This window comes from Rattus norvegicus, chromosome 5 (genome assembly GCF_021556685.1).
Source record: "Rattus norvegicus strain SHRSP/BbbUtx chromosome 5, alternate assembly SHRSP_T2T, whole genome shotgun sequence".
Taxonomy (NCBI): Eukaryota; Metazoa; Chordata; class Mammalia; order Rodentia; family Muridae; genus Rattus; species Rattus norvegicus.
The window spans coordinates 121823438-121836051 of NC_141538.1; positions in this window are offsets into that span (position 1 = coordinate 121823438).

Genomic DNA, 12614 nt, shown 5'->3' on the forward strand with positions numbered 1-12614 from the left:
AGAATCTCAGGTGCTTGCGAATTGGATTCTTATTGGGAGAAGGGAAGTTGAACCTGTAATCTAACCCAAGAATACGTGACTTTCTGAAGGTAGGCCGTATAGAGGTTTTAAGCTACCCAGACAAGATCAGAGAAGGAGAAGCCCTTCTGGTAAAGGGAGTCCCCATTTTGCACTGAGTTCAGAAGGCTATCTGGATGACAGTAGACTTTGACTCAATTAGTAGGGTTTCTCCACACTGAGCTATCTGATTGGCCCCACACGACCTAATTAAAAAAAAGTTTCATTTGATTTTTTTTTTTTTTTGTGGTTCTTTTTTTCGGAGCTGGGGACCGAACCCAGGGCCTTGCGCTTCCTAGGCAAGCGCTCTACCACTGAGCTAAATCCCCAGCCCCTGATTCTTTTTCTAAAGTGAGATATTACTGAAAGGATTATTCCAATGATCCCAGGGGTGTTTAACCTTGTCACATTGTGACATGACATTGATATCTACAAATGTATTAGGCTGCCGTATTCATAGCTCTCCTGGGACTGATGTGTTCTACGGGCCGCAGGTTGGAGTGCCTGAATTTTATTTATTTTTTCTTTTTTTTTTTTTACGTTTAAATTTAAATTTTATTACTTTTTTTTCTTTTTTTTTTTTTATTAACTTGAGTATTTCTTATATACATTTCGAGTGTTATTCCCTTTCCCGGTTTCCGGGCAAACATCCCCCTCCCCCCTCCCCTTCCTTATGGGTGTTCCCCTCCCAACCCTCCCCCCATTGCCACCCTCCCCCCATAGACTAGTTCACTGGGGGTTCAGTCTTAGCAGGACCCAGGGCTTCCCCTTCCACTGGTGCTCTTACTAGGATATTCATTGCTACCTATGGGGTCAGAGTCCAGGGTCAGTCCATGTATAGTCTTTAGGTAGTGGCTTAGTCCCTGGAAGCTCTGGTTGCTTGGCATTGTTGTACTTTTGGGGTCTCGAGCCCCTTCAAGCTCTTCCAGTTCTTTCTCTGATTCCTTCAATAGGGGACCTATTCTCAGTTCAGTGGTTTGCTGCTGGCATTCGCCTCTATATTTGCTGTATTCTGGCTGTGTCTCTCAGGAGCGATCTACATCCGGCTCCTGTCGGTCTGCACTTCTTTGCTTCATCCCTCTTGTCTAATTGGGTGGCTGTATATGTATGGGCCACATGTGGGGCAGGCTCTGAATGGGTGTTCCTTCAGTCTCTGTTTTAATCTTTGCCTCTCCCTTCCCTGCCAAGGGTATTCTTTTTCCTCATTTAAAGAAGGAGTGAAGCATTCACATTTTGATCATCCGTCTTGAGTTTCGTTTGTTCTAGGGATCTAGGGTAATTCAAGCATTTGGGCTAATAGCCACTTATCAATGAGTGCATACCATGTATGTCTTTCTGTGAGTGGGTTAGCTCGCTCAGGATGATATTTTCCAGTTCCAACCATTTGCCTACGAATTTCATAAAGTCGTTGTTTTTGATAGCTGAGTAATATTCCATTGTGTAGATGTACCACATTTTCTGTATCCATTCCTCTGTTGAAGGGCATCTGGGTTCTTTCCATTTTCTGGCTATTATAAATAAGGCTGCGATGAACATAGTGGAGCACGTGTCTCTTTTATATGTTGAGGCATCTTTTGGGTATATGCCCAAGAGAGGTATAGCTGGATCCTCAGGCAGTTCAATGTCCAATTTTCTGAGGAACCTCCAGACTGATTTCCAGAATGGTTTTACCAGTCTGCAATCCCACCAACAATGGAGGAGTGTTCCTCTTTCTCCACATCCTCGCCAGCATCTGCTGTCACCTGAGTTTTTGATCTTAGCCAATCGCACTGGTGTGAGGTGAAATCTCAGGGTTGTTTTGATTTGCATTTCCCTTATGACTAAAGATGTTGAACATTTCTTTAGGTGTTTCTCAGCCATTCGGCATTCCTCAGCTGTGAATTCTTTGTTTAGCTCTGAACCCCATTTTTTAATAGGGTTATTTGTTTCCCTGCGGTCTAGCTTCTTGAGTTCTTTGTATATTTTGGATATAAGGCCTCTATCTGTTGTAGGATTGGTAAAGATCTTTTCCCAATCTGTTGGTTGCCGTTTTGTCCTAACCACAGTGTCCTTTGCCTTACAGAAGCTTTGCAGTTTTATGAGATCCCATTTGTCGATTCTTGATCTTAGAGCATAAGCCATTGGTGTTTTGTTCAGGAAATTTTTTCCAGTGCCCATGTGTTCCAGATGCTTCCCTAGTTTTTCTTCTATTAGTTTGAGTGTGTCTGGTTTGATGTGGAGGTCCTTGATCCACTTGGACTTAAGCTTTGTACAGGGTGATAAGCATGGATCGATCTGCATTCTTCTACATGTTGCCCTCCAGTTGAACCAGCACCATTTGCTGAAAATGCTATCTTTTTTCCATTGGATGGTTTTGGCTCCTTTGTCAAAAATCAAGTGACCATAGGTGTGTGCGTTCATTTCTGGGTCTTCAATTCTATTCCATTGGTCTATCTGTCTGTCTCTGTACCAATACCATGCAGTTTTTATCACTATTGCTCTGTAATACTGCTTGAGTTCAGGGATAGTGATTCCCCCTGAAGTCCTTTTATTGTTGAGGATAGCTTTAGCTATCCTGGGTTTTTTGTTATTCCAGATGAATTTGCAAATTGTTCTGTCTAACTCTTTGAAGAATTGGATTGGTATTTTGATGGGGATTGCATTGAATCTGTAGATTGCTTTTGGTAAAATGGCCATTTTTACTATATTAATCCTGCCAATCCATGAGCATGGGAGATCTTTCCATCTTCTGAGGTCTTCTTCAATTTCTTTCCTCAGTGTCTTGAAGTTCTTATTGTACAGATCTTTTACTTGCTTGGTTAAAGTCACACCGAGGTACTTTATATTATTTGGGTCTATTATGAAGGGTGTCGTTTCCCTAATTTCTTTCTCGGCTTGTTTCTCTTTTGTATAGAGGAAGGCAACTGATTTATTTGAGTTAATTTTATACCCAGCCACTTTGCTGAAGTTGTTTATCAGCTTTAGTAGTTCTCTGGTGGAACTTTTGGGATCACTTAAATATACTATCATGTCATCTGCAAATAGTGATATTTTGACCTCTTCTTTTCCGATCTGTATCCCTTTGATCTCCTTTTGTTGTCTGATTGCTCTGGCTAGAACTTCAAGAACTATATTGAATAAGTAGGGAGAGAGTGGGCAGCCTTGTCTAGTCCCTGATTTTAGTGGGATTGCTTCAAGTTTCTCTCCATTTAGTTTAATGTTAGCAACTGGTTTGCTGTATATGGCTTTTACTATGTTTAGGTATGGGCCTTGAATTCCTATTCTTTCCAGGACTTTTATCATGAAGGGGTGTTGAATTTTGTCAAATGCTTTCTCAGCATCTAATGAAATGATCATGTGGTTCTGTTCTTTCAGTTTGTTTATATAATGGATCACGTTGATGGTTTTCCGTATATTAAACCATCCCTGCATGCCTGGGATGAAGCCTACTTGATCATGCTGGATGATTGTTTTGATGTGCTCTTGAATTCGGTTTGCCAGAATTTTATTGAGTATTTTTGCGTCGATATTCATAAGGGAAATTGGTCTGAAGTTCTCTTTCTTTGTTGTGTCTTTGTGTGGTTTAGGTATAAGAGTAATTGTGGCTTCGTAGAAGGAATTCGGTAGGACTCCATCTGTTTCAATTTTGTGGAATAGTTTGGATAATATTGGTATGAGGTCTTCTATGAAGGTTTGATAGAATTCTGCACTAAACCCGTCTGGACCTGGGCCCTTTTTGGTTGGGAGACCTTTAATGACTGCTTCTATTTCCTTAGGAGTTATGGGGTTGTTTAACTGGTTTATCTGTTCCTGATTTAACTTCGATACCTGGTATCTGTCTAGGAAATTGTCCATTTCCTGAAGATTTTCAAATTTTGTTGAATATAGGTTTTTAATAGTAAGATCTGATGATTTTTTGAATTTCCTCCGAATCTGTAGTTATGTCTCCCTTTTCATTTCTGATTTTGTTAATTTGGACACACTCTCTGTGTCCTCTCGTTAGTCTGGCTAAGGGTTTATCTATCTTGTTGATTTTCTCAAAGAACCAACTTTTGGTTCTGTTGATTCTTTCTATGGTCCTTTTTGTTCCTACTTGGTTGATTTCAGCTCTGAGTTTGATTATTTCCTGCCTTCTACTCCTCCTGGGTGTATTTGCTTCTTTTTGTTCTAGAGCTTTTAGGTGTGCTGTCAAGCTGCTGACATATGCTCTTTCCTGTTTCTTTCTGCAGGCACTCAGCGCTATGAGTTTTCCTCTTAGCACAGCTTTCATTGTGTCCCATAAGTTTGGGTATGTTGTACCTTCATTTTCATTAAATTCTAAAAAGTTTTTAATTTCTTTCTTTATTTCTTCCTTGACCAGGTTATCATTGAGTAGAGCATTGTTCAATTTCCACGTATATGTGGGCATTCTTCCCTTATTGTTATTGAAGACCAGTTTTAGGCCGTGGTGGTCCGATAGCACGCATGGGATTATTTCTATCTTTCTGTACCTGTTGAGGCCCGTTTTTTGACCAATTATATGGTCAATTTTGGAGAAAGTACCATGAGGAGCTGAGAAGAAGGTATATCCTTTTGCTTTAGGATAGAATGTTCTATAAATATCCGTTAAGTCCATTTGGCTCATGACTTCTCTTAGTCTGTCTACATCACTGTTTAATTTCTGATTCCATGATCTGTCCATTGATGAGAGTGGGGTGTTGAAATCTCCCACTATTATTGTGTGAGGTGCAATGTGTGTTTTGAGCTTTAGTAAGGTTTCTTTTACGTATGTAGGTGCCCTTGTATTTGGGGCATAGATATTTAGGATTGAGAGTTCATCTTGGTTCATTTTTCCTTTGATGAATATGAAGTGTCCTTCCTTATCTTTTTTGATGACTTTTAGTTGGAAATTGATTTTATTTGATATTAGAATGGCTACTCCAGCTTGCTTCTTCTGACCATTTGCTTGGAAAGTTGTTTTCCAGCCTTTTACTCTGAGGTAGTGTCTGTCTTTGTCTCTGAGGTGTGTTTCCTGTAGGCAGCAGAATGCAGGGTCCTCGTTGCGTATCCAGTTTGTTAATCTATGTCTTTTTATTGGGGAGTTGAGGCCATTGATATTGAGAGATATTAAGGAATAGTGATTATTGCTTCCCGTTATATTCATATTTGGATGTGAGGTTATGTTTGTGTGCTGTCATTCTCTTTGTTTTGTTGCCAAGACGATTAGTTTCTTGCTTCTTCTAGGGTATAGCTTGCCTCCTTATGTTGGGCTTTACCATTTATTATCCTTTGTAGTGCTGGATTTGTAGAAAGATATTGTGTAAATTTGGTTTTGTCATGGAATATCTTGGTTTCTCCATCAATGTTAATTGAGAGTTTTGCTGGATACAGTAACCTGGGCTGGCATTTGTGTTCTCTTAGGGTCTGTATGACATCAGTCCAGGATCTTCTGGCCTTCATAGTTTCTGGCGAGAAGTCTGGTGTGATTCTGATAGGTCTCCCTTTATATGTTACTTGACCTTTTTCCCTTACTGCTTTTAATATTCTTTCTTTATTTTGTGCGTTTGGTGTTTTGACAATTATGTGACGGGAGGTGTTTCTTTTCTGGTCCAATCTATTTGGAGTTCTGTAGGCTTCTTGTATGTCTATGGGTATCTCTTTTTTTAGGTTAGGGAAGTTTTCTTCTATGATTTTGTTGAAGATATTTACTGGTCCTTTGAGCTGGGAGTCTTCACTCTCTTCTATACCTATTATCCTTAGGTTTGATCTTCTCATTGAGTCCTGGATTTCCTGTATGTTTTGGACCAGTAGCTTTTTCCGCTTTACATTATCTTTGACAGTTGAGTCAATGATTTCTATGGAATCTTCTGCTCCTGAGATTCTCTCTTCCATCTCTTGTATTCTGTTGGTGAAGCTTGTATCTACAGCTCCTTGTCTCTTCTTTTGGTTTTCTATATCCAGGGTTGTTTCCATGTGTTCTTTCTTGATTGCTTCTATTTCCATTTTTAATTCCTTCAACTGTTTGATTGTGTTTTCCTGGAATTCTTTCAGGGATTTTTGCGATTCCTCTCTGTAGGCTTTTACTTGTTTATTAGTGTTTTCCTGTGCTTCCCTAAGTGTGTTCATGTCTTTCTTGAAGTCCTCCAGCATCATGATCAAATATAATTTTGAAACTAGATCTTGCTTTTCTGCTGTGTTTGGATATTCCATGTTTGTTTTGGTGGGAGAATTGGGCTCCGATGATGGCATGTAGTCTTGGTTTCTGTTGCTTGGGTTCCTGCGCTTGCCTCTCGCCATCAGATTATCTCTAGTGTTACTTTGTTCTGCTATTTCTGACAGTGGCTAGACTGTCCTATAAGCCTGTGTGTCAGGAGTGCTGTAGACCTGTTTTCCTCTCTTTCAGTCAGTTATGGGGACAGAGTGTTCTGCTTTCGGGCGTGTAGTTTTTCCTCTCTACAGGTCTTCAGCTGTTCCTGTGGGCCTGTGTCTTGAGTTCACCAGGCAGCTTTCTTGCAGCAGAAAATTTGGTCTTACCTGTGGTCCCGAGGCTCAGGTTCGCTCGTGGGGTGCTGCCCAGGGGCTCTCTGCAGCAGCAGCAACCAGGAAGACCTGTGCCGCCCCTTCCGGGAGCTTCAGTGCACCAGGGTTCCAGATGGTCTTTGGCTTTTTCCTCTGGCGTCCGAGATGTGTGTGCAGGGAGCAGTCTCTTCTGGTTTCCCAGGCTTGTCTGCCTCTCTGAAGGTTTAGCTCTCCCTCCCACGGGATTTGGGTGCAGAGAACTGTTTATCCGGTCTGTTTCCTTCAGGGTCCGGCGGTGTCTCTGGCAGGTGTCCTGCTGCTCCTGGGCCCTCCCCCACGGGAGCCCAGAGGCCTTATACAGTTTCCTCTTGGGCCAGGGATGTGGGCAGGGGTGAGCAGTGTTGGTGGTCTCTTCCGCTCTGCAGCCTCAGGAGTGCCCACCTGACCAGGCGGTTGGGTCTCTCTCTCACCTGGTCTGGGAGCAGAGAGCTGCTGCGGGCCGGGATCCGCGGGTGTGGGACTTCCGGTAAACACAGAACGTGCCTGGTCCTAGAGAAATTCTGCTTCCGTGTGTCCCAAGCTCACCAGGCAGCTTTCTTGCAGCAGAAAATTTGGTCTTACCTGTGGTCCCGAGGCTCAGGTTCGCTCGTGGGGTGCTGCCCAGGGGCTCTCTGCAGCGGCAGCAACCAGGAAGACCTGTGCCGCCCCTTCCGTGAGCTTCAGTGCACCAGGGTTCCAGATGGTCTTTGGCTTTTTCCTCTGGCGTCCGAGATGTGTGTGCAGGGAGCAGTCTCTTCTGGTTTCCCAGGCTTGTCTGCCTCTCTGAAGGTTTAGCTCTCCCTTCCACGGGATTTGGGTGCAGAGAACTGTTTATCCGGTCTGTTTCCTTCAGGGTCCGGCGGTGTCTCTGGCAGGGGTCCTGCCGCTCCCCCACGGGAGCCCAGAGGCCTTATACAGTTTCCTCTTGGGCCAGGGATGTGGGCAGGGGTGAGCAGTGTTGGTGGTCTCTTCCGCTCTGCAGCCTCAGGAGTGCCCACCTGACCAGGCGGTTGGTTCTCTCTCTCACCGGGTCTGGGAGCAGAGAGCTGCTGCGGGCCAGGATCCGCGGGTGTGGGTTATTTTTTCTTTTGTGTATATGGGTGTTTTCCTGCATGTTCTGTGTACTTGCTTGGAGGACCCTCAGAAATCAGAAGAGGGCAGGATCCTTTAAATTAGAGTTACAGATGGCTATCAGCTGCCACATGGGTGCCGGGAAACCAAACCCAGATCCCTAGGAGGAGGCAGCCAAGGGTGTTAACCCCTAAGCCATCTCTCCAGCCCCAGAAATGTCTGAATTTTAGACAATAAATACGAAGTGCGGGAATATTGTGGCATATGGTGAATACTCAATAAGTACTAGTTTGCTGCCTTCATTTGTCATTCAAAATCATTTATTCTTAATATCATTATAATTATATACACGGGATACACCTGTCACAGTGGGGCAGTGGAGGTCGGAGGACAGTTTGCAGAGCTGGTTTTTTCCTACCATCTCGACACTGGGGGCCTCAGGATCTTTATCAAGCTGACTGGTGAGCACTCTACCCACCAAGACACCTGCTGATGTGTCATGGTTTTGCCGTTGTTTTTTGGGGGGTGTAGTTTGAGGCAAGGTCTACATATGTAAACCTGAATGTCTGGAAATTTTTATGTAGTTCCTCGAACTCACAGAGAGCTGCCTGCTTCTGCCTTCCAGGTGCTAGGATAAAAGGGGTGCACCCTCAGGCCTGCTCCTAACGTTATTGGTTTTTTAAAAGATGTATTTATTCTATTTATATGAATACACTGTAGCTGTTTTCAAACATACCAGAAGAGGGCCTCTGTTCTCTCTCTCTCTCTCTCTCTCTCTCTCTCTCTCTCTCTCTCTCTCTCTCTCTCACACACACACACACACATGTGTGGCTAGGTATATGGTTCCATGAAAAAAAACCTTACTGAGAATATGTTAAGACCTTGGGTTTAATTCCCACCACCACAAAGAAAAATTCACATACACACTCATATACACATACATAATACACACACACCCATACATATATAACATACACAGATACATGCATATGCATATATACACACATACACATACACACACGTACACATGCACACAGGTAATGAGAGAAGGCTGGTTAAAATTAGGTACCATTTAAGCCCTTTTATAAGCAATTCCCCAAGTCCCCTCTTGCTCTGTGTTCCCCAAAGTGTCATACAGCCAGCCTTTCAGAGTTTCTTAGATGGAGAGAGAATCCAGCCATAGAAATACAGAATGTGGGCCCCTCAGCTGTTTTTGGTTCTCCTCTCAGCAGTTGCTGGCTGTAATTTTGTAGCTGTATGTATGGAATTGTACACGTATGGGCTTTCTTGCACACATGGCTTCAATCTTTATTCTTTCTGGACTCAGTTGCTACCGCCATTATTAAATCTGCTGGTCTCCAGCTTTTTCAGGGCCCAAACTGACAAAACACCAGAAGCTAGAATACTAATGACAATCTGGTCAACTCTGTTTTTCAGAAACTCATTAATTCAAACTCTCAGTTTAAAATGTACTAGAATTCCCCTAACCTAGTTGGTAATGCATTCAAATTTAACTTTGCTGTCTCTATCAAAATACTCTGAAAAGAAAAATAATAAACAAGATTGCAAGAGGAGTGTTTAACCCACTAAAGGAAACAGAAAACTGAGAGTATTGGGAACCCATTAGAGGTGTCCACATGCCCATAGACTTAAAAGTATAGGGGCTGGGGAGATGGCTCAGTGGGTAAAGAAGCTAGCTATGCAGCCTAACGGCTCATCTGAGTCGTCATGTATAAAGTTGGATTTGGTGGGATGTATCCGTACTCCCAGTCCTCCTATGGCAAGACGCCTGAGGGTTAGAGGCCAGAAGTATGCAGCAGAAACAATGAGAGACCCGGCTTGGTAAAGTGGAAACGCCTACCTGGGTCTAGTGATACATGCCTTTAATCCCAGCACTTCAGAGGAAGAAGCAGGTGGATCTCTTTGAGCTTAAGACCAGCCTGGTCTACATAGTGAGTTCCAGTTGGCCAGAGTTAAATAGTGAGATCTCGTTTCCAAAAAAATACCCAAAACCCCCACAAAAACTCAACTCTTTTAAAAAGCTGTCCTCCGGCCTTCACATGAGCAAGTGTATGCACACCACACAAATAAGCAAGCAGATAAATAAAATGTAACAGTTAGATGTATGCATGTATGCATGTACATATACATACTTTGCAATGTTTTACTAATCTATTTTCCCCTCTCCATCCAGAATTAGACCAGACTTTGTTGATGGCATGAACAATATTCTTATACAGAGTAAGTACTCAGAATGTGAAAGTTCAATGAGCAGCTTGGATGCTACATGGATATCTGGTGTTAGCTACACACACACACACACGCACACACACACACACACACACACAGACACGTATGTGTATGTATGTGTATATATGTATTTTACCAAGATAAAAATTATGTGTTCCACGGGCTGGAGAGATGGCTCAGCGGTTAAGAGCACCCAACTACTCTTCCAGAGGTCCTGAGTTCAATTCCCAGCAACCACATGGTGGCTCACAACCATCTGTAAAGAGATCCAATGCCTTCTTCTGGTGTATTTGAAGATACCTACAGTATACTTATATATAATAAATGAATAAATCTTTAAAAAATTATGTGTTCCGATGGAATATTACTCAGCTATCAAAAACAATGACTTTATGAAATTCATAGGCAAATGGATGGAACTGGAAAATATCATCCTGAGTGAGGTAACCCAATCACAGAAAAGCACACATGGTATGCACTCATTGATAAGTGGATATTAGCCCAAATGCTTGAATTACCCTAGATGCACAGAACACATGAAACTCAAGAAGGATGACCAAAATGTGAATGCTTCACTCCTTCTTTAAAAGGGGAACAAGAATACCCTTGGCAGGGAATAGGGAGGCAAAGTTTAGAACAGAGGCAGAAGGAACACCCATTCAGAGCCTGCCCCACATGTGGCCCATACATATACAGCCACCCAATTAGACAAGATGGATGAAGCAAAGAAGTGCAGGCTGACAGGAACCAGCTGTAGATCTCTCCTGAGAGACACACCTAGAATACAGCAAATACATAGGCGAATGCCAGCAACAAACCACTGAACTGAGAACGGGACCCCCGTTGAAGGAATCAGAGAAAGGACTGGAAGAGTTTGAAGGGGCTCGAGACCCCATATGAACAACAATGCCAAGCAACCAGAGCTTCCAGGGACTAAGCCACTACCTAAAGACTATACATGGACTGACCCTGGGCTCTGACCTCATAGGTAGCAATGAATAGCCTAGTAAGAGCACCAGTGGAAGGGGAAGCCCTGGGTCCTGCCAAGACTGAACCCCGAGTGAACGTGATTGTTGGGGGGAGGGCGGTAATGGGGGGAGGATGGGGAGGGGAAGCCCATATAGAAGGGGAGGGGGGAGGGGCTAGGGGGATGCTGGCTTGGAAACCGGGAAGGGGAATAACAATCAAAATGTAAATAAGAAATACTCAAGTTAATAAAGATAAAAAAATAAAAAAATTATGTGTTCATGTATGCATATAGCACTCATGCAGGTACAAAGCTATCAGTAGTGTCTGTAAGCAGGAGTTAGGAGTATAAAGAGATTGTTGGGTTAATGCTTGTAAAACCTAATGATATAAAAACTAGGAATGCTGTGATGTAGACCAGAGAAATCCTTAGATGACATACTATTACGCTTCTCATTTTATTTCATTAAAAAAATTCTTAACCTTTATCTCTATGTTGACACAGCCAGGCAATGCTCAAGCTCATGATGGCCTCAGCTCCAAAGCTGAGCTAAGGACTGGGAATGGAGCTCATGGGTTGCCCAGCTAACACTGTGGGTCCTTGGCCCCTGAAGATGCTCATCAGAGGCTGGTTAACTGTGCTGCCTGCTGCTGGATGATTGGGCTAGATGATGGGGGTGGGGGCGTGTCTAAGAATACAACTCCATATCTGCTGCTTTCCCTATTTACAAACTCAGATGTCGGCCGGATGGACTTGCCTGCCACTTCCAGGAACATCTTCCCACTTACTGAGGAAGTGGAGTTCCATTCTGCAGAGTCCCGGGGTTTACTGTCGGCCCCTGGCTTGATGTTTGCAAACTGGGTTGGAAGCACACAAATCAGTCAAATTAGCAGAGCCCCTTTATTGCTGCCGCTTTCTACAGACCTGCTGAAGCACAGGTCCCACTGTCATCTTCATGAATCTTTAAAGCAGACAGGACAACCACTAGTAGGTAGTGCCTATGCTGTCTGCTGTTTGTCAGCCTGACGCAAGCTAGACTCATCTCAGAAGCACGGCCCTCCATTGAGAAAACGTATCTTATCAGATTGGCCTGTAGACAGAGGCCAGTACACTCTGTGCTGTGCTGTCTCTGGGCAGGTGGTCCTGGGTGCTATAAGAAAGCAAATTTCACAAGTCATGAGAGAACAAGCCGGTGAGCAGTGTTCTTACGTGGCCTCTGCTTCAGTTCCTGTCTCCAGACATGCCTTGATTTCCCCCAGTGATTGAATGTGACCCAGTAGTTGTAAGATGAAATAAAGCCTTCCTTTTCTGTGTTGCTTTTGGTCATAATGTTTTAGCACAGTAGTACAAACCTAAGACAATACCGAACCGTAGCCAGAGCACTGAGAAATGACTCAGCTGCTCCCAGCCAGCTGCTCTGGTGTCCCTGGTTATCTGTGAAATCTCTCCACACCAAGGCTCCAGGTATCAGGACCATGCCCTGTGGATCCCACTTAGATGTCACCGTGGTTGTGCTTTATTTATAATATCTTAAAATTCTCTTCCAAGTATGTAAGTCAGGCTTGCTTTTTGTAAAGAAAAAGGGCAGTGTCACCTATTTTGAAAGATAAAGTTACTGAAATATATCCTGTAAACATTTTCAGTCATATTCATAATCAAATATATCCCTCATTTAATTAATGCCACACAAAGATATACCATTTTGTGAGCTTTTCATGTAGCCTGAGTCTCAGCCTTTGAAGCTGGCAGTGCC